Here is a 25917-nt window from a genome sequence, read left to right on the forward strand (position 1 = left end):
TTGATAACATTTGCTAGCACATCCTTGCATACAGCCATAAAACAATACATTGCAAAATGGCAACCGGGCACACTAATTTTTCTATGTAAAGTTTCTAAGGAAAGACAAGGCCTTGGTAGTCTACATAGGACCACAGAAAGTGTGAAAGGTTATAGCATAGCCTGGATTACCTTCTTCAGGGTCAAATTGCTTAGTTCAGCCAGTCCTTCCATGGTTGCACCATTACTAGTTTCAAACCTCCCGTGAATCCCTCTCTGACTATGTTTATTTCCACATGTATTCTTGATCTGTATTTGTCAGTCCCTATTCCCTTTTTTTCCTCAGAAGTCAATTCTACATACTTTTCATCCATTTTTTCAGGTTCTTAATCCAATAATTTTTCCTTATGCTTCCTCCATACTATATGAATTCTAGTGACATGGAAGCATCAAAATGGAATCAATTCTTACTTAATAAGTAAAATATTTGGGTGATATTAATTTTTAAAGTATACTTCTAACATTTGAAAGACGGCATAGTCAACTTGATTACATTTGCTTTGACAAGGCTTCATATGTAGATTAATCCTGCAGACAGATATTTAGGAATCTGATATAAATCACTGACCATTGGTTTAATTTTCTCTTTAAACTGAAGTTTCCAAAGGATTGCATTTTGAATTTATTTTGTTTTGTTTTGTTTCAACCCAATTCCAGATGTGCTATATGAATCTGGAACACACCTTGTGCCAGGCATAATCCTGAATGTATTAACTTGCTGCTCTCTTTCCTCATGATGGAACTTGACAGACAAGCAGTTAAATGAAATGAGTACTTACTCAATTTCAGTGTTTGCCAAGAAAAACAGAAACAAAAACATGGGAGAGGAATATAGTTCGAGTTGGAAGAACTTTTGAAAAGTCATTATTTCAGGCCTGATAACATGATTCCTTTTGCCAAAAGCCTTCCTTCACTGACATGAGGGCTAATATCTGAGCTAAGGGGAAAACCTTGTATTCACTTCCCAGACAACATGGACTGAAATCAGAACAGATTTCTGAGGGGGAAATGAAACACTGATCTCAGCTTCAGTCTCAAGAGGGTGGTAGCCCACTGTATGACAAAATAAGCCCAGTAATCAGACACATTTGGCATCTTTGGTGTTTGGCAGGAGTCATGAATGAGCAAATATGAGTATTTGGTTTTTATGTTTAAAGGTAGGTGGTCTTTTAAATTCAGGGTCAGCAATAAGTTAGTACAGAGGCAGGGAGGGAAACATGCAGCCTCATTGACTAACATGACCTCTGGATAATTAGATGGCTGATCTCTTCTTGTTATGACACTCCCATAATATCACAGTAATGGAAAAATAAGGAGAGAGGAATGAAGACATAATTTACACTGTTTATGTATAGCAGTGCCATACATATTTAATTCCCCATCCATCTTTGTGTTTCCTACCTTACCCCACCATCCCTCTAACAAAGAAAAACAGCTTATGCCTCCTACCCCATTTTCCTACATGTCCCAACATTTTGGCAATGGCTTAAAAGGTGGTAGAGAAGGAATATTTCAACTGGGTCATACTTTGTATAGTTTTTACTTTTCCAAGTATATGTCCATGAACAATGAATGATTGTTCTCTATCATGGAAAAACAAATAGAAGTCCATACCTACTTATGATTACAACTCTGAATGACATTAACTCATTTCTCAGAGGCATGGTATCAAATATGACAGTCATATCTGACCTCTTGGAACTGTAATGGAAATTGCAAAATTTCAAGATTTCAAGGGGCCTTAGCAGCCAACGAGTCTAACTCCTATCTTAACAAGCAGTAATCAAGTCTCTGTTTAAAGACTTCCAATTCGGGATACAATACAATACCTAAGGCAGCCTATTCTGCTTTTCATCAACATTAATTTTTATTAGGAAGTCTTTCCTGGGATCAGGACTAAATTTGCCTGTTTATAACTACAATTACTGCATATAGTTCTGCTTTCTGGGAACAAACAGAACAAGTTTAATCTTTTTACTTGACAATATTTAACGTATTTGAAGATAGCCATCAAATCCTCCCATAGTATTTTTTCATGCTAAATATCCACAGTGCCATTAATGGAGTTTCTTATGACTTGGACTTAAAGTTCTTTATGATCTCGGTTATCCACTTCTGATCACTCTTCAGTTTACTATCAATGTCCTTTTTAAATTGTGACCTGAAAATGTGAACACAAATACTCTAGATGTGGTCTTAATGGTCTTAATACCAGAAGAACTGTAATCTCCTTATTCAAAAGCTAATTTTATTTCACCTTTTGTTTTAACATTACACTGCTGACTTTTTTTGTAGTTCAGTTTATAGTCCAATAAAAACTCTGTTTCCTGGTTCTGTTTACTTTCCTCTGCATCAGTTCATACAAGTTTCCCAGTTTTTTCTGAACTCTCTCCTTATAGCAAAATAGAATTCCATTATATACACACATCACATTGGCTTTGACTATTCTGGAGGAGGAGGAGGAGAAGGAGCAGCAGGAAAAAAGGATGAAGAGGAATAATAACAATAATAATAATAATAATAATAATAATAATAATGATAATAATAAGAAGAAGAAGAAGAAGGAGAAGAAGAAGAAGAAAGAAGAAGAAGAAGAAGGAGAAGAAGAAGAAGAAGAAGAAGAAGAAGAAGAAGAAGAAGAAGGAGAAGAAGGAGAAGAAGAAACAACAGCTGAGTAGTGAAATCATGGGGTCAAAATGTATGTCTAATAACTTTTGGGGCAGAGTTCCAAATTGCTTTCCAAAATGGCTTTATCAAGTCATAACTTCACCAAGAGTTCATTTCTATGCCTTATTCCCCACAGTCACTCTAACCACTGTTATTTTCCGTTTTTATTAATTATCCAGTCTGATGCATGTGAGGTAGAATCTTAGAGTTGCTTTAATTTACATTTCTCTAATTATTAATTATTTGGAGCTTTTTCTTCTCCATATGGCTATACATAACTTGGGTTCTTCCACTGAAAACTTCCTGTTCATATCCTTTGTTCCTTTATCAGTTATGGAATGATATAATATTATAAATTTGAATCCATTCCTTATATATCCTGGAAGTGAATCCCATATCAGAACAATTTAATGTAAGGATTCTTGTCTCTCCTACCCTTGTTTAATTATTCCCCTTCTACTCTTAGCTGCAATGGATTTATGCAAAACCCTTAAATTTAGAGTAAATTACCTTTGATGGTAAGTCTATTTTTTTGCCTTTGGAATATGATATTCTAAGTTCTGTCACTTATACTAGGATCTGCCATATATTGTTTGATCCTTTTGCTTGTTGGAATCATTTCTTTCTGGATGCTTGAACAGTTTTCTTTTTATGTGGCATCTCTGAATTTGGGGTATAACATTTCTGGGACTTTTCTTTTTTGTGGCTTGTTTCAAGAGCCAATCAGAGGGTTTTTATTTTTGAAAAAAGGCAGGAAGTTGCCTGAGTTCTTCTCAGTTTCCCCCAAAACAACTTTAAATCAAGCTTCAAAATTAATCTGGGAGCAACAGAATCCACAAAACATTGGGGTAAAAAGATTTTCCAGCCCAAAACAACTTAGAGGGACTGTAGGAAAGGTCCATCTCACTTGGATAAAAGGAGAGTGCAGCCCAGTGCATACAGTGTCCAGGCAAGCATAGATCAGAAACCAAAGCCTGGGTCCTGTCTCAGAAGGTCAGGGGCACAGCAGGTCAACAGCCCCAATGCAGCAAGCAAACTTCAAGTCCTAGACACCATAGAGCAGAAAGTCAGGGACCAAATACCTCAGCCCCCAGTTCAAGAAGCTTAGGACAGTGATCCCTGTGCCCCAGCAGCAGAATTCAACTTTAAAAGTCAAGAAATAGATTGAAAAATGAACAAAAACAGAAACAAGCCAAAAAAGCTCTGAATGTAGAAAGTTGCTATGGTGACAGGGAGGATAAATAAAACACAGATTCAGAAGAGGACAACAATATCAAAACATGTGAAGCCTCAAAGAGGAATATGAATTAGTCTAAAGTCTTAAAAAAAATTCTCCTAGAAAAGCTTATAGGATTTTAAATATTAAATAGGTGAGGTAGAAGAAGAACTGGGAAAAGAAATGAGAATGATGTAAGAGAATTATGAAAAAAAGTAAAATATCTGGCATGAAAGATAAAACTTCACTGAAGAAAACAACTCCTTAAAAAGATGAATTAGCCAAATGGAAAAGAAGGTACAAAAGTTAAGTAAAGAAAGTAATTCCTTATAAATTACAATGGGGCAAGTGGAAGTTAATGACTCTATGGGACATCAAGAATCAATCAAAACAAATCAAAAGGACAAAAAATAGAGGAAAATATGAGATATCTTATTGCAAAAAAAAAATTGACCTGGAAAATACATCCAGGAGAAATGATTAAAGAATTATTGGACTACCTGAAGGCCATGATAAAAAAGAGAACTGGTCAGCATCTTTCAAGAAATTATTAGTGAGAACAGTCATGTCATCCTGGAATTAGAGGATAAAATTGTCATAGAAAGAATTTACCATTACTAAGGAATATTATAGCCAGATTCTAGAACTCTCAGGTCAAGGAGAAAATTCTGTAAGCACACAGAAAGAAACAATTCAAATATTGAGGAGCCAAAGTCAGGGTTATCCACAATTTACTAGTTTCTATATTAAAGGATGGAGGGATAAGGCAAAGGAGTTTAGATTACAAACAAGAATCAACTACTCAGCAAAACTGAGCATAACATTTCAGGGGAAAATGGGGGACTTTTAAACTTTCCTGATGAAAAGACCAGAGATGAACAGAAAATTCAACTTTCAAATGAAAGATTCAAAAAAGACATAAAAAAGTGAACAGGAAAGAGAAAAAAAAGGATATTCATTAAGGTTAAACTATTTACAATTCTACATGGAAGAGACATATAACATTTAAGAATCATATCTATTAGGGCAGTTAGAAGTGGTATACATAGGCAGAGACTATAGGTATAAGTTGGCTTTGATAGGATGATATTAAAAAAAGGGGTGAGAAAGAGGATTACACTGGGAGAAGATGGAAAAGAGAGGCTGAAAGGAGTAAAATATATCACATAAATAGGTGCAAAAGACCTATTACAATGGAGCAAAAGAAAAGAGGGGAGTTTGAATTATTATTTGAATCTTACTCTCATAAATTTACTCAAACAGGGAATAACATACATATTCAGTTAGAAATCTAGAGGAAAGTAAGAAGGGAGGGGGATAAGAATAAGGGGGGAGGTTTGTAGAAAGGAGGGCAGTGTGAGGGAGGCAGTGGTCAGAAGCAAAATACTGGTGAGGTGGGACAAGGTGAAAGGAGAGAAAGAGAAAAAAAATAAACATCTAAAATAGGAAGAAAGGAAATATACAGTCAGTAATCATAAGTGTGAATGTGAGTGGGATGAACTCCCCTCTAAAATGGAAACATAGTAGAATGTAATCCAGAATGTAAACCAGAATCCTACAATATGGTTTTTTTTCCCAAGCAACACATTTGAAGTAGAGAGACACAGAGTGTGTATAAAAGGCTGGAGCAAAATATGATAAAATAGGAAAATGATAGATGTTGAAGAAGATGTGGGAAAATTGGAACACTAATGCATTGTTGGTGAAGTTATGAACTAATCCAACCATTCTGGAGAACAATTTGGAACTATGTTCAAAGAGCTATAAAACTGTGCATGCCCTTGAATCCAACAATACCACTACTAATTTGTATCCCAAAGAGATCATAAGAAAGGGAAAAGGATCCACATACAAAGATATTTATAATAGCTCTTTTTATGGTGGCAAAGAATTGGAAATTGAAAGGATATCCATTAATTGGGGAATGGCTGAACAAAATGTGGTATATGAATGTAATGGAATTTTATTTTTCTAGAAGAAATGATGAGCAGATGGATATCAGAAAAACCTGGATGTTGAATGTTGAATGAAGTGAGCAGAAACAGGCATGATGACCACTTTTGATAGATTTAGCTCTTCTCAGCAATGCAATGATCTAAAACAAATCCAAAAAACTCATGATGGAAAATGCTATCTACTTCCAGAGAAAGAACTGTGGAGTCTGAGTACAGATCAACGCATACTATTTCTTTTTTGTTTTTTTCTGTTTTGTGGTTTTTCCCTTTTGTTCTGATTCTTCTTTCACAACATGACTAATGTAGAAATGGTGATTGTCCTTCATTCTTGAAGAGGACCAAAATGACATCACTATGTTAAAGTCAAGCTTAACGTGTCTGACTATGGCTGATCAGACTAATACAAACTTAATATGCTTTACCACAGATCAGGCACAAATAATCCATGTGAACACTTAGGGTGGCTACTCTAAATTTGTGCGTCCTCTATTTCCTTTGAGTTCTTTCAATTCTGCCTTGCTCATAGAGTACAGCACCTTCTCTGATGTGGGCATGACATACTGAACAGTCCTGTGCCAGTGTCTCCCATGTCACACAATCAATTCCAAAGTTCTTGAGAGAGACCTTGAGGTGTCCTTGTTTCATTTCTTCTATCTACCATGTGATCGCTTGCCCTGTGTAAGTTATCTATAAAATAGTCTTTTGGCCAGTGTACATTTTGCATTCAATCAACATGGCCAGCACATTTTAGTTGTGCTCTCTGAAGCATAGTTTCAATGCTTGACAGTTTAGTTTGAGGAAGGAACTCATTTTCTTGTACTTTATTCTGCCAGGTGATCTTCAGAATCTTCCTAAGAAATTCAAATAGAAGCAATTCAGTTTCCTGGCATGGTGCTGGTAGGCTGTCCAGGTTTCACAGGCATACAACAATGAGGTCAGCACAATGTCTCTGTAGACTTTCAGTTTGGTATGATTGTGCATATATAGTTGATATCATATTGCATTGGGGAAGGGTAGGGAGGGGAAAATTTTAGAAGTGAAAATCTTATAAAAGTGAATACTGAAAGCTAATAAATAAATAAATAAAAATTCTGGAGCAAAATCTATTATGCTTGAGTTGAAATAAAGAAAAAGTAGGGGGTAGTAATCATGATCTCAGACAAAGCAAAAGCAAAAATAGATCTAATTAAGAGACAAGGAAACTACATTTTGGTAAAAGATAATGTAGATAAGGAAGTAATAGCAATACTAAACATATATGCGCCAAATGGCATAGCATCTAAATTTCCAAAGAAGAAGTTAAATGCATTACAGGGGGAAAGGGACAATAAAAGTATATGAGTGGGGGACTTCAACTTACCCTCTTAGTACTAGATAAATCTCACCACAAAATAAACAAGTGAGAAGTTAAGGAGATAAATAGAATTTTAGAAAGTTAGATATGAGAGACCTCTGGAGAAAATTGAATTGGGATAGGAAGGAATATACCCTTTCCTCAGAGGTATATGGCACCTACTCAAAAATTGGCAGCAAATTAGAGCATACAACCTCACAATCAAATTGAGAAAGGCAGAAATATTAAATGCATCCTTTTCATATCATGATGCAATAAAAATTACATTTAATAAATGGCCATGGAAAGAGGGATTATAAATTAATTGGACACTAAATAATCTAATCCTAAAGAATGAGGGGATCAAAGAACAAAACATATAAACAATTAATTTCATCAAAGAGAATGACAAAAAACAAGCAACATATCAAAATGTATGGAACAGAGTCAAGGAAGTACTTAGGGGAAAACATTATAACTCTAAATGCTTATATCAATGAAATAGAGAAATAGCAAGTCAATGAGTTGGACATGCAACCAAAAAAAGCTAGAAAAACAATAAATTAAAAACCCGCTATTGAACATCAAATTGGAAATCTTGAAAATCTGAGGAGAGATTAATAAAATTGAAAGTAATAAAACCATTGAACTAATAAACAAAACTGAGAGTATGTTTTATGAAAAAAACCCAATAAAATAAACTATTGGTTACTTCAATTTACAAAAAAAAGAAAGAAGAAAACCAAATCACCAGTATTAAAAAGTGAAAAGGATGAAATAACCATCAATGAAGAGGAAATTAAAATAATAAGTAGGCACTATTTTGCCCAACTGTATGCCAATAAATTTGACAATCTAAGTGAAATGGATGAATATTTACAAAAATATAAATTCTTCAAATTAGCAAAAGAAACAGAATATTTAAATAATGCAATTTTAGAAAAAATAATTGAATAAGCCATCAGTGAGCTCTTTAAGAGAAAAATCTCCAGGGCCAAATTCCCAAGTGAATTCTACCAAACATTTTTTAAAAAGTATTTCTAATATTATATAGACTATCTGAAAAAATAGGCAAAGAAGGAGTCCTACCAAATTCCTTTTACAACCCAAATGATATGCTGATACCTAAACCAAGAAGAGCCAAAAACAGAGAAAGAAAATTATAGATCAATTTCACTAACAAATATGGATGCAAAGATTTCAAGCAAAATGCTAGTAAGGAGATTATAGCAATGGATCACCAAAGATCATACACTGTGACCAGATGGAATCTATACCAGAAATGCAGGGTTGATTGAACATTAGGAAATTTATCAGCATAATGGATAATGTCAATAACAAAAACAATATAAATCATGTGATTATCTTAATACACGCAGAAAAGTCTTTTGACAACATACAAAGCTCGTTCCTATGAAAACCACTAGAGAGTACAGGAATAAATGGAGCTTTCCTTAAAATAAGTATTATTTATCTAAAACCATCAGCAAACATTATCTGCAACAGAGATAAGCTAGAAGACTTCCTAATAAGATCAAGCGTGAAATAAGGATGCTGATTATCACCACTATCATTAAATATTGTGCTAGAAATCTTAGTTTTAGCAATAAGAGAAGAAAAAGAAAATGAAGGAATTAGAATAGGCAATGAGGAAATAAAACTATCACTCTTTGAAGATGACATGATAGTAAACTTAGAGAATCCTAGAAAATCAAATGAAAAACTACTTGAGATAATTAAAAACTTTAGCAAAGTTGTAAGATATAAAATATACACACATAGATCATTAGCATTTCTATATATTACTAACAAAGCTCAGCAAAAGGTAGAAAGAAAAATTTCATGTCAAATAGCTGTAGATAATATGAAAGACTTGGGAGTCCACTTGCCAAGACAAACCCAGGAACTATATGAACACAATCACAAAACACTTTTCACAAAAAATAAAATCAGTTGTAAACAACTGGAAAAAATCAATTATTTGTACATAGGCCTAGCTAATATAATAAAAATTAGAATTCCACCTAAATGAATTTATTTATTTAGTACCATAACAATCAAACTAATAAAAATATTTTGTAGAGCTAGAAGAAACATCATAACAAATTCATCTAGAAGAAAAAAAGATCAAGAGTATTGAGGGAATTAATGAAAAAAATGCAAAGGAAGGTGATCTAGAAATACTAGATCTCAAACTGTATTAAAAGTCCACAATCATCAAAACTACATGGTATTGGCTAAGAAATAGAAGAGTAGATAAGTAGAATAGATTAGGTACACAAAACACAGTAGTAAATAGCCACAGTAATCTACTGTTTGATAAACCTAAAGACCCAGCTTCTGGGATAAGAACTCACTATTTGACAAAAACTGCTGCAAAAAATGGAAAACAACATACCAGACACTAGACATAGATCAAAATCTCACACCATATGCCAAGATAAGGTAAAAATGGGTTTGTGATTTAGACAGAAAGGGTGATGCCATAAGGAAATTAGGAGAGCAAGGAGTAGTTTACCTGTCAGATCTATGGATAAGAGAAGAATTTACAAGCAAACAAGAGATAACGAACATTACAAGATGTAAAATGGATAATTTTGATCATATTAAAAAGTTCTTAAACAAACAAAACAAATGCAATCAAGATTAGAAGGAAAGAAAGAAACTGGGAAACAATTTTTATACCAAGTATTTTTGATAGAGGCCTCATTTCTGAAATATATGGAGAAGTAGTTCGAATTTATCAGAATAAAAGTCATTCCTCAAATGATAAACTGTCAAAAGAATGTAAACAGGCAGTTTTTAGTTGAAGTAATCAAAGCTACATATAATCATATAAAAATGCTCTAAATTACTATTGATTAGAGAAATGCCAGTTAAAACAACTTTGATACCATCTTATACCTATCATATTGGCCAATATGACAAAACAGGAAAATGATAAATCTTCAAGGTCATGTTGACACACTGATCCATTATTGGTATAGTTGTGAAGTGATCCAACCATTCTGAAGAACAATTTGGAACTGTGCCCCGAGTCTGCACACCCTTTGCCCAAGTAATATCACTACTATTTCTATGTCACAAAGAGATAAAGAAAAAAGGTAAAAGGACCTATGAAAATATTTGTATGTATGTATGAAAATATTTACAGCAGCTCCTTTTGTGTGGGTAAAGAATCTGAGGGAATGTCTCTTTATTGCAGAATGGCTGAACAAGTTGTGGTATATGAATGTAATGGAATAAAATTTTGCTATAATAAATGACAAATAGATTTCAGAAAAAACCCTGGAAACTGAAGTAAAACATTTCATGAACTGATGTAAAATGATGTGAACAGAATCAGGAGAATGCTATATACATATATACATATACATATATATACATATATATGTATGTATATATACATATATGTATATATACATACATATATATGTATATATATATACATACACACACATATCTAACCAGGAGAATGTTTCATATATATACACACACACACATATATATATATATATATATATATATACGTATACGTATACATATACATATAATGTAAGCAACAGTGAGCAATGGTCAGCTCTGATTGACTTAGCTCTTCTCAACAATGTAATGATCCAAAACAGTTCCAAAGACTGATGATAGAAGATGATAGAACATGTTATCCACATCCAGAGAAAAGAACTGACAGAATCTGAATGCATATTGAAGAATACTATTTTCTTTATGTTTTCATGTTTTTTTTCCTTTTGTTCTGCTTCTTCTTTCAGAATATGACTTGTGTAGAAATGTTTTACATAATTGCATGCATATAACCTATATCAAATTTTTTACCTTTGTAGGGAGGGGAAAGGAAAGAGAAGAAAATTTGAAACTCAAAAATCCATAAAAAAAAAAGAATGTTAAAATTTGTTTTCACATGCAATTGAAAAAATAAATTACTATTCAAAACAAAAACATCTGGGTAGTTTTAAATTTATCAATTCTTGAAATATAGTGCCCACATTTAAAAAAACAGTTTTCTGGGAGCCTTATAATTCTTAAAATCATTTCTTCTTGATCCTGTTTTTCAGGTTTTCCTATTTTTATATAAGTACCTTATATTTTCTTCTCTTTTTTCAATATTTTGATTTTGTACTAATAATTTTTGCTTCTCATGGAGTCACTGATTTTTATTTGGTCCATTCTAATTTTCAGGATGTCCATTATTTAGATAAGGTTTATCACTTTCTTTTCCAAACTATTTGTTCTCCAGAGCTTTTAATTCATTTTTTAAGTCTCTTGCTTCATTTCTTCTATGTATTTAGTCTTTTTGGAAAATCCCTTTTTTTAAACTTGGAGTCTTTACTTACAGTTATTAAAAACATCTCTCCCCCTCTTGTTGAGGATCTTTAGAATTACAATAGCCAGGATTAGGCTCTGATCCCTGCTGTACTTTTGGGTGGCTAGTAAGCTTTCTTTGTTCTTACTCTGAGTTATCTGTGTTCTTGTGCTGACCTTTGCCCTCCATACATCACTGAGGTTCAGAATGCTGGTTTTTTAGGGCCTTCTATGGTATCTCAGGGCAAAGTTACAGGGACCTAATCTGGTCTGGGCACCATCATGCCCACTAATTGCCACAACATCCCAAGGTTTCTAGAGTCCTGAATCTGGATATTTCTTACCTCTCCTCCACTCCCTTCCTCTTGGGACTTTATGACCTCCCTGAGACTTACAATGGTGAGGGATCTACTTGTTCTGACTCCAGACACAGAGCCATGCTAGCTTAATATGCTTCTGGCCCATCTCTGACCTTGGCAGAAGTCTGATATCTTGTTTGTCTGTTCTGGAATAGACTGTTGGTGGCCTCTTTTCCTATTGCACAGTGTCTGGCCAATAGGAAGTACTTAATAAATGCATGCGGACTGAAGTCTGGTAGGCATATATACTGTAGTTTTCATTTATTTGCCTGATTCTTATTTAGTCTGATGAGTATTTCAGGTTTTTGCTGGAGTAATTACAGAAGAATTTTTGCAGAATATTTGTCAGACTGCCTCCATTCAGGTAGTCATCCTATCCAGAGATCCAAACCTGTTGTAAGCCTCTCTCATGACATAAGAACCATGTCAGGAGCACTAAAATTATAATGAACTACAGTGGGGCATAAATGCTAATAATAACAAAAATGTCTTTTAAAACTATTATAAGTTATGATTTTTCTCCCTCTGTGTAAATCTGAAGGAACCACATTTCTTCCAATACATTAAGCTTAAACTTTGAAAAGGTTTATTTCCTCGGGCATTCTTCCCCTTTTGCTCAATAGTTTCTTCTTATTTTCCTCTTTTATCTGGGCATATAATATTTTCCCTTCCCCCTCCTCAGTCAAATAGATTCCCTCTTCCTATTTTCACCTTCAACTAATTCTGTTCATTAGTTTTAAAAATGTATTTCCCTCTCTTCCCCCTAAACATTCCAGATATATTGATCTGCATCAGAGGTGAGGAAACTTTCAGCCTTGAGGCTACATGTGGTCTTCTAGGTGCTCAAGTGCAGCCCTTTGACTAAATCCAAACTTCATGGAACAAGTATAGGGCCACAGTTGAGGCCCTAGAGGGCTACATGTGGCCTTGAGGCTGCAGGTTCTTATATCCTTCTGCTGGTTACCTTTTTTTTTCTTTGCATTTACCTCAGACTCTCCTCCCTAGGTCCATGCTCCACTCCTCCATGTGCCAGCTCTTCCCAAAAGTTCCAGCTTGCCTCTTCCCAAGGTAGGATGCTCTTTTTCTTTTTTCAAATATCAAATCCCCCAGACCATATTCAGCATAATGTCGTCATCTTCTTTCATAGAACATCTCTCTTTATCCAAAGAAGCATTCATCAGTGGAATCTCTCCCAGCACCAAAACAAGGTTTCCTTCTTTTCCTTCTCTTTTCAATCCTTTCCTTTTCCTCAGCACCCACTCTCCCTGAAGGCTCTTCTTTTCCTCAGATCAGAAGGGTTACCTTCCTCTCACACCTAGTCCTAGATTGTCAATTGCCTAGATTTGATGCTAGCTAGTTAGATCACACAATTCCCTCTCCTCTTTCATATAACTTCCCATGTCATGATATAATCTCTCTGTCTCTCTGTGTCTCTGTCTGTTTCTGTCTCTATCTTTCTCCTTCTCTCTCTCTCTCTCTCTGTCTCTCACACACACACACACACACACACACACACACACACACCAAAACAAAAAAAAAATGGATTCACCTCCAGGCAGGGTGTTTCCAGGTTGTCCATGATGCTCCACGACTGCCTATTTGCCATAATTGCAACCAAACTTCCAATTTCAATACTGCTTTTTTTGGTGTATATTTAGCAACTATCTCTTACTGCACTGTCTGTTGGCTCCAAGTTGCTATTGCTATTGCTGTCCAAGGCTGCTGAATTTATTCATCTCACCTGTATCTGTTGTCTACAGTGTTTGAGAAGCAAATAATTTCTTCAGTTCTGGTTTTCTTTCTAAGAATGTTTCAAACATATCTTTGTTATTTAATATCCATCTTTTTTCATTTGTGGTCAAACTCAGATTTGGAAGTAAGTCACCCTGGGGTATATCCTGAGCTCCGTTGCTCTTTGGAACACATTTTTCAATTCCCTTCTGCATTTTCTGGTGGATGCAGAATAGTCTTTTCATTTCCTTTGTATTTGAAGGTTTTTCTCTTGCAGAATTTGTTGTTTCTGTATTGAATTATTAAATTTAACTACCATGTGTCTTGGAATTTGCAGCCTTGGGTTTTTTTCTGGAGGTGATCTGTTTTTATTATTTCAATTGATATTTCATTTTCTGTGTTCAGAAGTTCTAGGCAGTTTTCTTGTATCATTTCTTGCATTTTATCATTCAGGTTTTTCATCTTGTCATTTTTTTGGGAGACCCGGATCCTTAGCTTGTGTCAATTCATCCTGTCTGTGAGAACATTATGTTTTGGTTAGACAGTGAATCTATTTTCTTTTAGTGTTTTTGGTTTTTTCCCCTTCTCTTTTACATTGTCATTTGCTTTTCTGTATTTGCATTCCCAATCTATCATTCTCTTTTTGTTTCCTTGGTGACATTTGCCGTCATGGATTCCATTTGTTTCCTGTCTGCCCATTATTCTTGTGCAGGCCATAAATTCTTCTCTCATAATTCTCATTTCTCTTTTGAATGCTTCAGGAACAGTGGGCTATAGTTCTCTGTTCTCACATTATACAAGGTTCTATGTCTTATCAAATGTTGGATCATGTTCCTTTGTTTTGCAGTATTTATTCATAGACGCCTGAACTCATTTACTAGATCCAGAGGTCATAGTTCCTTCTGTTGTTAGTGTTTTCCCTGATGACTTCCATATTTATATTCAAGGTTTTGGATTTTCTTCTCCCTGAGATCTTTGGTAATTTCAGTCTCCCCCCACCTTCTTTTTCCCCTCTTGCCCACTTTCCAATTACCACCTGATGGTGGTTTTCTTGGGGGTCTGGATCTCAAAGTTTTTCAGCTGTCTCCCATGCTGGGCAATTCAGGGTTCACCAGTCTATGTCTCTGTCCCAAGTGACTTCCATTTGGACAGCACTGGACCCAGCTGGACGCTAAGCGGAAGAGGCAGTAGAAAGACAAGGTCTCTCTGAAGAACTTTGGTATTTTCAGATATGAGAGATTCTGGCACAGAACCACCCAGCATGATGTGCCTGCATTAAAGAAGGCACAGTGCTCTATGAGCAAAACAGAACTACAGTAGCACAAAGGAAATGTAATATGTACAAATCTAGAGAAATCTCTACGCTAAATATTCAAATGCCCTATTTGTGCCCAAGCTGTGTGGTAGTCTAATGAGCTCCTATTAGACTGACCAGCTACAGTTAAACACACTGTACCTTGATCCCACTGGGATGCCATTGGTCCTCTTTGAGTATGATGGATGAACAAAAATATGGCAGGATTTGAACTCAGGTCCTCCTGACTCAAGTTCAATACTCTATCCCTTGCACCACCCATCTGTCAATGGAAAAAGATCAAGCAACAATAAATAAGCACTGTACCACCAGAGCAAAGAAGATTTAAAAATTCAACTCTCCTAGACACATTATAGTTGAATTCCAGTATCATTACGTTGATGCATCAATGCATCTGTGAATTCATGATGTATTTTCTCCTTTCAGGGATGCTAATCACATTCCACCTATGCTTTTCTATTTTGGGTAATTCTTGTCCATATCCTCTCACAAATCTTCCATGCAGTGGGGGTAAATGAGTCCTACTTAATGTGTTACAATCCTTCCTCAAGATCTCTTGGAATCAAGAAGATACCAGTAGAACACATCTTTTTCTCTCACTGTGACAAGCCTGTCTTTTCTCTAATCATGCATTCCTTTGAAAATATCATTACATTTCTCCTTCTGACCAATTTTTCAATATGAAACATTATAACAATAAGGGGAGAATTCTCTAAAATGCCAGAAGAAATAAACATATAGCCTAGGAATGCTGATCAGGATCACAGTGAACTTCTCAAGGAAAATAAGGAGAGATAAAAAAAATCTGGAATACAACCAACATTGCAAGAGGAAATTTAATGCTTGGGGTTCAGGAGATGAAAGAGGCAGGGGACAGGACACTGGTGGTGGTGGTGGAGAACATGGTACAAAGACTTACTTAAGGTGATGCTGGGATGATTATAGGGCTTGAAGAAAAGTTCACCACAGAATATCATAGGGCAGATTATAGGGCAAAAAATTGTCATTTTAATTAAATATTCTTTTTAATTAGATATTAATTAGCCTGTTTTATCACTTGTTTCAAGGCCCTAAGGATGGAAGACGTGATTTCTTTTTGTTTGACTTTTTTGGTGTTCTCTCTGTACCACCTTCTATCCCATCACAGAGATATAGTTCCTGATACCAGTCTTTTCCTCTTTACCCTGATGGTGAGCGAGGTTTGATACCTCCCATGTGGACTCATGCCAACCATGTATAGGGAAGGAAAGGCTTCTTGTTAAGCCACATGAATTTTAGAGGGAGGAGAGGCATAGATGATCACCAATCACTGTGTCTTTTTTGTGACCTCCAACCTTTCTCCATTCTCATTCTCTTCAAGAAGACATAGCCATAGGGAGATAAAACTATGGCATTTGCAAGAACATAGGGCACAGGATGTTATGGCAGTAGTGGCATCTATTGCAATTAAACATTTTCTTCCCTCCCCATAGTGGCCAATTATGGAGAGTCAACTGTTCTTTGGGGGCTTATGTCTTTGCTTCACAACCAGCTTAGTGTGAGTATTACTTCTATCAAGGGTCAAACAGTAGGATAAAAGATATTTGAGCACTTGCTTTTGGATCTACTGCTTAGAGGTAGGAAAACCACACATTTCCCCCATACCCTGTGAACATTTAAATACTTAAGTGTTTTCCTATCTTTGAGGTATAAAGATTTGATATTGATATTTTCTCCATTCTCAGATTTGCTTCCAAAATGTGGCTTGGGAGGTACCCAGGGTGTTGGAACTATAGTAGAATAACTGGTTAAAAGACTACTAGTTAAGGGAGCATGGATATGTCACAGGTAGACATCTCTTTCCTCTTCTGTTAAACTGGGATAGTAATACCTGTACAGAGAACTTCACAGGGTTTTGACAAGCAGAGTTGTTTTGAAATGGTAAAATACTGAACAAGGGTGAGTAGTGATAATGATAGCTGCTGCTGCTGGTAATGTTAGAGTTGCTAGAGTGTTATGTAATTCCCTTTGAATTCCTTATTGGTTTGGGCATTTAACTACCCCATAGTTTGAGCCCTTTGTTCTTTCTTACAGGATTATCTAGGGTAATTTCTGTAGTATGTAAATCATGGTGAAGGTTTACTCACCTTTTGCCTACTTACCTCATAATACTTATATCCCATTGTTTTGACATATTTCTTTCCATTATCACCTACTTATCTTTTCTCTGACATTTTTCATATTCATTTTCTCATAGTCACCGTTCTCTTAGATAACTACAACTAATTCTATAATCACATGAAATGGTTAAGCTAATTGTTTAGTGTCCAATTGGCCTGAGAGTGACACATTCCTTTTCCTCCTCTAATTATTTCTCCAACCAAAATTACATATTATGTGAAAGAAGCTAAGAAAAAAATAGCAAAAGGGAAAAGTAGTAAAGATTTTAATTTTAGAAGAGACCAGATAGGGCAAAGACTTTAGGTAGGGGGACCAACTAGTCGGCCCTTGCAATATTTTAGATATGAGGCACCAGGGTGGTGTCAATATTAGAAGAGAGAAAGAGACTTATACAAAAGATGTTGTAAAAATAAAATCTGCAGTGCTTGTTATCTGATTGAATATAATAGATAAGACCAAATGAGGAGTCAAAGATGACACCTAGTTCATGAATAGTAATAAGGACGTTAGGAAGAGTGGAAGGTTTTGGGGAAAGATAATAAGTTCATTTTTGAATACATTGATCTTAAAATTATTATGGGATATCCAGTCTGAGATATCTAATAGGTATTTTGAAATATGGGACTTCAGGCCATCAGAGAGGTTAGAAATGTATAAATAAATCTAAGATTTCTTAGGTAGGGCAGTTGGTCAGAGAGTGAACATATCAGTGTTGGCTGAAGGTATCAAGAAAAACTTTTGGTAGAAGCCTTTGCAATTATATACATTGGAATCATCAGATTGTTAAATTCACATTGAAATTTAGTATCATACTATAAATGAATATAAATTGCAAGTGTTGTAATGAGGGCTTCTTCAGCAAGGTTTAGGATGCATTGGAAAAACAACTACTTGGGAAAACAGAGCCAGGAGAGATAATAATTAGACTGCCTAAAAACAATGATCAAAAAAAGAGCCTAGACATCATCTCTCAAGAAATATCAAAGAAAACTTCCTTGATCTTTGGAACCAGAGGGTAAAGTAGAAATCAAAAGAATTCACTAACCACCTCCTGAAAGAGACCCCAAAATGAAAATTCTCAGGAATATTATAGCCAAATTCTAGAATTTGCAGGTCAAGGAGAAAACATTGCAAGATGCCAGAAAGAAACAATTCAACTGTTGTGGAGCCACAGTCAGGATAACACAAAAGTAAGCAGCTTTTACTTTAAAGGCTCAGAGAACTTAGAATATGATATTCCGGAGGGCAGAGGGTCTAAGATTTTCAGTAACAATCACCTATGCAGAAAAACTGAGTATAATGGGAAAAGCATAGATAGTCAATGAAATAGAGGAGTTTCAAGCATTTTTAATGAAAAGACCATAGCTGAACAGAAAACTTAACATTCAGATACAAGACTTAAAAGAAACATAAAAAGGTAAACAGGGAAGGAAAATCATAAGGAATGTAATAAAGTTACACTATTTACATTCCTGTATGGGAAGACGATACTTGTAACCCATAAGAACTTTCTCATCATTAGGGCAGTTACAAGGAGTGTATCTGGACAGAGGGCATAGGTGTGAGCTGAAGATGAAGGGATATCTAAAAGAAATAAAATTAAAGGGTAGGAAAGAGTAATGTACTGGGAGAAAGGGAAAGGGGGAGGTAGAATGGGGTAAATTTTCTCACATAAAAGAGGCAAGGAAAAGCTTTTAAAGTAAAGGGGAAGCTGAATGAGGTGAGCAGGAGTGAATGAACCTTACTGTCATTAGAATTAGCTCAAAGAGGGAATAACATACATACTCATTTGGGTATAGAAATCTATCTTACACTACAGGAAAGTAAGAGGGGAAAGGGATAAAAGAAGGCGGTGGTTACAGAAGGGAAGGCAGATTGGGGGAGGTAGTAGTCAGAAGTAAAACATTTTGAGGAGGGATAGGGTGAAAGGAGATAGAGAATAGAATAAATGGGGAGGATGAATAGGATGGAGGGGAAAGCAGTTAGCAATAGTAACTGTGAAAAAAATTTTTGAAACATTTTTCTCTGATAAAGGAGGCCTCATTTCTCAAACACAGAGAGAAGTGAGTTAGATTTATAAAAATAAAAGCTATTCCCCAATCGATAAATGATGAAGAGAAATGAAAAGTTTTCAGATGAAGTAATCAAAGCTATCTATAGCCATGTGAAAAAATGCTGTATCTCACTAATGATTGGAGAGAGGTGAATTGAAACAATTCTGAGGTACTACTTCATACCTATTATATTGTCTAATAGGACTGAAAATGAAAATAAGAAATGTTGGAGCAGATGAGGGAAAAATGAGGCATTAATGTAATGTTGGTGGAGTTGTGACCACATCCGGTCATTCTATAGAGTAATTTGGAACTATGGCCAAAGGGCTATAAAACCCTGCATATGCTTTGACCTAGAAATACTTACTAGGTACACTACTAGGTCTGTATTCATGAGATAGATCCAATTAGAAAAAATAAAATAGATAACTTTTGTTACATGAAATTGAAAAGTTTCTGCACAGACAAAATTAATATATTTAGGATAAAGAAGGGAAGTGGTTCTATGGAGGGAAATTATCTGATAAAGATTTGGTATCAAAGATATCTATATACATACCTATATGTATATATGAACACATACATACATACATACATATACATGTATACATATACATATATATGTAATTTATTTGGATAGAGAGATAGAAAAATAAGTAAGTGGTCAAAGGATATGAACAGTTCTCAAAAGAATTACAAAGTTTATATAACCCCATGAAAGAATGCTTCAAATAACTAATAAGGGAAATTCTTATCAAAACAATCCTCAGATTTCATTTCACTCCCTGAAAATTGGCAATGACAAAAATGGAAATATTTAACATTGGACAGGTTGTGAAAAAGTGGGCATACCAATACACTATTGGTGGTATTATAAAACCATTTTGGAAAGAAATTTAGAATTATGCAAATGAATGACTAAAGCATTCATACTTTTTGACCCAGAGATTCCATCAATAGGCTTATACTCCAAGGGAGCTTTTGATAAGTAGAAAGTCCCCATATGCACCAAAATATTTTTAATTTATTTAAATAATTAATTTATTTTTAGTTTTCAACATTCATTTTCACAAGATTTTGAGTTCCAAATTTTCTCCCCATCTCTCCTCTCCCCCCACCTCCAAACACTGTGCATTTTGATTATCCCTTCCCTCAATCTGCCCTCCCTTCTATCACACCCCTCCCTTCCCTTATCCTTATCTTCTCTCTTTTCTTGTAGGGCAACATAGATTTCTATACCCCATTACCTGTATTTCTTATTTTCCAGGTGCATGCAAAAGCAATTCTCAACATTAGTTCCTAAAACTTTGAGTTTCAACTTCCCTCCCTCCCTTCCCTTCCCTCTCATCCCCACTGAGAAGTCATGCAATTCAATAGAGGCTATATATGTGCAGTTTTGTAAAAGACTTCCAGAATAGTCATGTTGTGAAAGACTAACTATATTTTCCTCCATCCTATCCTGCCCCCCATTTATTCTGTTCTATCTTTTGGTCTTGTCCCTCTCCACAAGTGTTACTTCTAATCACTCCCTCCTCCCATTAGTCCTCCCTTCTATGATTCCCCCATACCCCATTTGTCCCTTTCTCCTCTACTTTCCCATAGTGTAAGATAAACTGTCATGCCAAATTGAGTGTGTACATTATTCCCTCTTTAAGTCAAATGTGATGAGAATAAGCTTCACTTTTTCCTTGTCACCTTCCCACTTTTCCCCTCCATTGAAAACACTTTTTCTTGCCTCTTTTATGAGAGATCATTTGTTCCATTCCATGTATCCCTTCTCCCAATATATTACTCTCTCACCCCTTAATTTTATTTTTTTAAATATCATCCCTTCCTATTCAACTCGCCTTGTTCCCTCTGTCTATACATACATACATACATACATACATACATACATACATACATACATACATACACACATGTGTGTGTGTGTGTGTGTGTGTGTGTGTGTAATCCCTCAAACTACTTAAATACTGAGAAAAGCTTCAAGAGTTATAAATATGATCTTTCCATGTAGGAATGTAAACAGCTCAACTTTAGTAAGTCCCTTATGATTTTTCTTTCTTGTTTATCTTTTCATGCTTCTCTTGTTTCTTGTGTTTGAAAGTCAAATTTTCTATTCAGCTCTGGTCTTTTCATCAAGAATGCTTGGAAGTCCTCTATTTCATTGAATGATCATTTTTTTCCCCTAAGTATTATACTCAGTTTTGCCAGGTAGGTGATTCTTGGTTTTAATTCTAGTTCCTATGACTTCTGGAGTATCATATTCCAAGCCCTTTGATCCCTTAATGTAGAACTTCCAGATCTTGTGTTATCCTGATTGTATTTCCACAATACTCAAATTGTTTCTTTCTGACTGCTTGCAATATTTTCTCCTTGACCTGGGAACTCTGGAATTTGGCTACAATATTCTTAGGAGTTTTTCTTTTTGGATCCCTTTCAGGAGGTGAATTTATTTATTTTACCCTCTGGTTCTAGAATATCAGGGCAGTTTTCCTTGATAATTTCATGAAAAATGTTATCTAGGCTCTTTTTTTTTTTATCATAGATACACCAAAATATTTATAGAAGTTTTTTTTATGTGATAACAAATAGTTGGAAATAAAGTGGTCATCACTTGGGGAGTGTCTGAACAAACTGTGCTACCAAAATGTAATGGTGTATTTTGTGATGTAAGTAATGATAAATGTATGCATACAGAGAAACGTGATAAGATATATATTAACTGATGTAGAAAATGAAGTAAGCAAAGCCAAGAAAAAATATACAGTGACAACTATGTAAATCAAAATACCCCCCCCACACACACATACAGACATATATAACCCTACAAACCCATGCACAAAGCAAAAGTGAATTAACAAAATTATACAGATGAAGCATGCCATGAGTGAACAAATATGAGAGGACATTCACAAAATGGATAAGCAGAAGGTCCATAGATGTTATACATTGCACATCTTCAGACATTTTTAATGCATTGATTGGTGATTTGTGAGGAAGCCATTAATTAACTCAACCAAGAATCCAATTGTAATATGCTATCTGACTGCAGAGGGTAAGATAGTAGCTTTCCAAACTTCATTTTGTCCCTAGATACCACTTTGTTACCTAGTTTTCTTAAGTTTCTTTTCCTAAGTAGTTATAATTTCCTCATGATCAAACTAGGGGTCTTCCTAATCAGGAGAATTCCCTGACTTTTCTTTATCATACATTGTTATTTTTATATTTCTTATTATGCACTATTATACACATTTATTATACTATCCTTTCATGTGTATTGCAGTTACTCCTCTCCTCCTTCCCTTTTTCTGGTGGTTAGCATAACCAACTAACCAAGCAAGCAAGAATGCAATAAGCATTTATTACTTACTATTCACCAGGCACTGAGTTAATTGTTGGAGATACAAAGTCAGGATTGAAAAAAAGTAAATATCTCTCCTAGTTAATGGAAATCCTTTTCTTCTTTTGTGGAGTCCTCATGAAGTTCATTGTGGATCATGGCATCAGTGATAAATGAGTCACTTTCCTGGGCTGGTTCCTCAAAGGATGTGGCATCTCTGGGGAATGGTTCCATTTGCTGCTACCCTGCAATCTCTCCAGACAATGAAATACTTACAAAGTCACTTTGTGTGCATATCCATCTCAAGGCTGCTGCTTAGTCCCCTCCCCACTCTTGTGGCTACTGCTTCTAGCTCCAAAGTTCCAAAAATTTTGGTTACCTATGGGACCTTTGCTCAGAACTTCTAGAATTCATATGGTTGTCTGGGACATGGGGATAGGAAGGATACAGATTTGATGAAGACCTGGGACATTTTGAGTTAACTTTTCTCCCAACTGGATTAAGCTGAATCCCAGCTGTGGGTCTTTTAGGTGTGGAGTATGAAAGGATGGATTTTGAGATCCTACAGAATCTTCTTTCAGACTTATTATCTCCTTGCTTTTACCTAGGAGTTACCTAGTATGTTTTTAGTCAAGTATTTGTTTATCTGAACACTCAGTCTTTGATGATCCATTGTACTGGATGTGGAACCTATCTCAGGGCAATTGTAAGTAAGTAATTTGAACTAGGGGTCATCCTTATATAGTCAATAGCAACAGGGGCCTATGAAATTCAAGCAAGGGAAGCATAGGACTGAATTTAATTTTATTAAGAGCATGATGCTGGGAATAGAATGAAATTAGAAGCTGGACTAGATTGTGCCCTTGAAATGATCCAATCCTTTCTTATGGGGTTATGAGAACAATAACTGGGGTAGGAAATTTTTGTTACTTTAAGATCTACCCCCAAAATAACTTTTAAAAAAATTTCAATTTCAAGGCCAAAATTCTCCAAGGTTTTTAGAAATTTGATTTTTGTTTTGTTTCATTTACTACTTAACTTTCATCAAGAAATGAGATAACAATCCCTTGAGTAACCCCAAAAATCCCCCAGGAAAATAGGAGCATAAAAATGGACATGTTTACAGAGTACAGTTTGTTAAAGTCTGTACTAAAGCAGTCCTAAAGTCTGGCCACAGATTACATTCACTGGCATGCCTGTCTGGGGTAAAATCTAAACAAAGATGCCCAACCTTCTACTCTGAGGCAGCTTTGGGTTGGCACCAGCTTCAGATCTCAAATCTGATGGGAGATTCAATTCCTTTTAAAATCAGCCTTCCAAATCTTATTTTTGAGTATAGGCCCCAAGGTCTTTCTTTCTAGTTCTATAACAGGTTGGTTTCCAGTAGTTGTGCTCAGATTTCTAGCACCTTAGGAGAGAAGGGCATTTCTTGGCCTCCAAAGATTAGGTTAATACATTTTGCACTAATCTTATTACTTTCATTGACTCTCTTACAAGTATATTTGGTTTCAGGCCCCTGGAAATTTTACTCTTTCCCTGGACCCTACTTTCTCTATGTATTTGGTTTGTCTAAATTATATTCACCAGCCAAATGCCAAACCCAACATATTCTGTCTCAGTAGTGCTTATCTTGTTTCTAGGGCCATTGTTTTCTGAAGATCTTAGACATTTTGTCATGATTTTTGTTTGACAACCAGAAGCAAAGTTATATACCTTCCTGTCTAAAATCTTCATTCTTTGGCCTATCCACTAAATTCCAGTTAACCTGTGTGCTGATAACAGTGACTGAGTGAACTTGAGTTCAATGAATGATGAAGCCTTTTCTACCTCAGATCACCAGACTTAATCATGTTCCAAGATTTTGATAATTCATCACTGACCTCACCCCTAGAACCTCAGTAGTCTTTAGGAGTTTTATTTGGCATTCCATTTTAGAAGACTCCAAATACTCATACATGTACATCCATCTATATATCTATGTAGTATATGAAAATAATTCTCATCAAAGAAATTGTGTAATCTTATTAAAAGCAGAGGATTTGATCTGAGGACATAAAGACACTCAAAGAATAATGCAGTTGAATAAAACTAAAACACATTACAGATTTAAAAGATTCTAACCTCTCTAATTTGTAAAAGGTCAACTACTACTATAAAAAGTTGTCACTTTTAGTAACCCACCATTTCTTTTCCAAGTCAGATGTAATACTTGCATCTATGGAGAAGTGATCATTTGCCTTTACAAAAAGCGTGAGTACACATAAGTATAATTAATTAACATCCATTAAGCACATAATATGCTGTTGTGACCTCATATGGGGTTGTGACCCACAGTTTAAGAACCACTGGGGGGACCCACTAGTGGAAAAAGTTTAAGAAACTCTGCACTAAATCCATTGTACTAGATGTTAGACATGAGAGGTGTGAAATTCAGAGATTTATGATTTATTGGGATAAACAGAACACACACTCACATAAAAAAAGGCGACATATGTATGTACTAAGTGGTCCTGAGGAGGTAGGTAGGATAAGCTGTGAATCGTCCACTTGATCAAATGGACCTTCTGATTCTGTGATGATGTTTCCTTAGAAAGTCATTCTGTTTCATGGGCAACTCAATGGGGGATATGGGGGATATGGAAAGAAAAACATACAAGGAATGAAAATGTCAGTCTTTATTGATTTGTAGCCTACTGACTTTTGTTTGTTTGATTTTGTTTTTGTTATACCAGTTAATGATTTTATTTCTGGGGGTATTTGAATTCCAAAGTCATTCCCAAGCTTATATATTCTAAAATGAATCTCTCTAGCTTGAACGACTCTTCTAAATTAACTCCAAGCTTCTAAATTCAGTTTGAACCAACATCCCATTTCCCTTGATCAAAGAACAATCATTAATCATTTTTCTATTGATTAGCATAAAATGAAACATTTTATGGTCAATGGAATTCAATATAGTTAAATAAAAAAGTTGAAAGTAACAGAAGATTATAATTGTGAAGTTCTTAGCCCAATGCCTGACACAGCGTAAGTACTATATAAATTGGTAGCTGTTATTAATAGATAAGGAACAAATAAACTTGCATACCTTGTCAATCAGAAAAGAACCAAAGAAACAGAAGAGGAGGAGGTAGAAAAATGGTTACAAGATCAATTCTGTTCCTCCTCCAGTTTTCATTGCCCTGGTGCTGCAGATCTTTGGCACTGCCCATTTTGATAGTTCTGAACTGCAGCACAGAATCAGTCCAGACCCTCTCACCACCCACATAGCTCCCTCAGCAGCTGCTCTTGATTGAATTTGGCATGCATCTCCCTATCTGCAATTCCCTAGCTTTGGGTTTGTTGTAGCCCAGTCTCCATGTCACCACAGATGCAATCTTCTGCACCTGCTTTTGTATGTCAGATTTCTTAATGTCATCTCCAAGA

The sequence above is a fragment of the Notamacropus eugenii genome, chromosome 3 (assembly GCF_028372415.1).
Source record: "Notamacropus eugenii isolate mMacEug1 chromosome 3, mMacEug1.pri_v2, whole genome shotgun sequence".
NCBI lineage: Eukaryota > Metazoa > Chordata > Mammalia > Diprotodontia > Macropodidae > Notamacropus > Notamacropus eugenii.